This window comes from Prunus avium, unplaced genomic scaffold, assembly GCF_965620075.1.
Source record: "Prunus avium unplaced genomic scaffold, drPruAviu1.hap1.1 HAP1_SCAFFOLD_25, whole genome shotgun sequence".
Classification (NCBI taxonomy): domain Eukaryota; kingdom Viridiplantae; phylum Streptophyta; class Magnoliopsida; order Rosales; family Rosaceae; genus Prunus; species Prunus avium.
The window spans coordinates 70,001-72,500 of record NW_028276884.1 but is presented as its reverse complement, the minus strand read 5'-3'; positions in this window follow the sequence as shown (position 1 = coordinate 72,500).

The following is a 2,500-nucleotide window of genomic DNA, read 5'->3' as shown; positions in this document are numbered from 1 at the left end:
TTTGCAACTCATAAGAGCGTCACTTTCAACGTCCCCGGCATTGGATTGAGTTTCTAAAAACAACCGTGCACACCGAGGTTAAACTTTACCGGCTCCACTCCGACTCGCCGCTCGCCCACTAGTCCGAAGGCAACAAAACATTTGTTTTTCATTTTGATGAAAATTTCTGTTTTTAAATCTTGTTGGTTTGAAATTGTTTTGAAAAGGTTCTTTAAATCTTGCGGGTTTGCAACTCATAAGAGCGTCACTTTCAACGTCCCCGGCATTGGATTGAGTTTCTAAAAACAACCGTGCACACCGAGGTTAAACTTTACCGGCTCCACTCCGACTCGCCGCTCGCCCACAAATCCGAAGGCAACAAAACATTTGTTTTTAATTTTGATGAAATTTTTTGAAAACATTGGCTTGGCAAGCCCCAATCCGCGACTATCCACCCACCGCCACCCCACACGGGTGGTTGTTGTTGCGAAATGAGGTTGTGGTCGACATGCCCGTGCATTTGAGAAGGAGTTCCTAGCACTCCATGCTCTCCCATGCCAAAAAAAAGCCTAGACAACCCCATTTCGCAACTTTCCACGCCTTTTTTTTCCTCCCTCACCCATGGCGGCGGCGTGGTGGCGGAGGCCGGATTCCGGCCACCACCGCCATGGGTGGCAGCCCCCCGACCCCGACACCAAACCCATAATACCGAGGCAACATATCGAGGCAACATGACATGGGTGTGGCGTGGGGGAAGGGGGCTGCAGCTAGGAAGGCATGGGCTGCCATGCATATGCAGGCAACACACACCCCCCTATATAGCATTTTATGCATTTAGCCCTTTGACAGGAAGAGACATCACCTATGCGCGAGGAGTCATAATGGGCTCTAAATAATTCAATACAAGGTATTTGGACGTGATTTTTTGCAGGGATACTAAGAAACATGCAATCTATGATGGGAAAAAGTTTCATAAATTTTTGAAGTCGGGAAGTATTTTTTATTATTTTTAGAAGTCGTAAAATTGAAAAAATCATTAAAACAAATCCGGGAGGAATTTTTTAGTTTTGTAAGTTGGAGAAGGTCCTAAAAATCATAGACTACTTATGGGGAGCTTATTGTGCGAGGAAATTTCAATAAAAACGGGGTTTGACAAGATTTGAAAAATTCTGTCGACATTTGAAAAAACCTGGAACCATGCTGCCGGCATGCTGCGCACATGCTGCGCGCATGCTGCGCGCAGACTGCGCGCATGCCATGGCAGGACAAGTTTCGCTAGCCTCACTGTCGACAGATGCGCAAGCTGCGCGCACGCTGCGCACAGGCTGCGCGCACGCTGCGCACAGGCTGCGCGCACGCTGCGCACAGGCTGCGCGCACGCTGCGCACAGGCTGCGCGCACGCTGCGCACAGACTGCGCGCACGCTGCGCGCATGCCATGGCAGGACAAGTTTCGCTAGCCTCACTGTCGACAGATGCGCAAGCTGCGCGCAAGCTGCGCGCAAGCTCCGCGCACGCTGCGCACAGCCTGTGCGCATGTTGTGCGCAGGCTGCGCGCATGCCATGGCAGGACAAGTTTCGCTAGCCTCACTGTCGACAGATGCGCAAGCTGCGCGCACGCTGCGCACAGGCTGCGCACAGCGCATGCCATGGCAGGACAAGTTCGCTAGCCTCACTGTCGACAGATGCGCAAGCTGCGCGCACAGGCTGCGCGCACGCCATGGCAGGACAAGTTTCGCTAGCCTCACTGTCGACAGAATCAGCACGCTGCGCGCAAGCTGCGCGCACGCTGCCGGCATGGTGCGCGCACGCTGCCGGCATGCTGTGCGCACGCTGCGCGCGCGCATGGCAGGACAAGTTTCGAAAATTTCTGTCGACAGTCTCAGCAGCGCGCACGCTGCCGACATGCTGTGCGCACGCTGCGCACAGGCTGCCGGCATGCTGCGCGCAGCCCATGGCAGGACAAGGTCCGAAAAATTCTGTCGACATTTTTACGCCGTGGTAGGCTTCCGCTTCGCGTCACTTTGTCGACATTCAAGCCTACCATTTGTATTGAATTTTTCAAACCTTGTCAAACCCCATTATTCAAATGTCGAAAAATTTTGTCGACATTTTTACGCCATGATAGGCTTCCGCTTCGCGTCACTTTGTCGGAATGCATCGCATGGCGAGGCAAGGCCACGGCATGCCAAGGCGAAGGCAACGCATGGCTTGAATGGCTTGGTCAAGGCCACATCATGGGCACGGCATGCCAAGGCAAGGCGAGGCAAGCCATCCTTAGCCTCGCCTACACTCACTTTCTCGGAATGCATTGGATGATGAGCAATTCCAAGGTAAGGCAACGCATGGCTTGAATGGCTTGGTGTAGGCCACAACTTGGGCATGGCATGCCAATGCAAGGCAAGGCAAGGCAAGCCATCCTTAGCCTCGCCTACACTCACTTTCTCGGAATGCATTGGATGATGAGCAATTCCAAGGTAAGGCAACGCATGGCTTGAATGGCTTGGTGTAGGCCACAACTT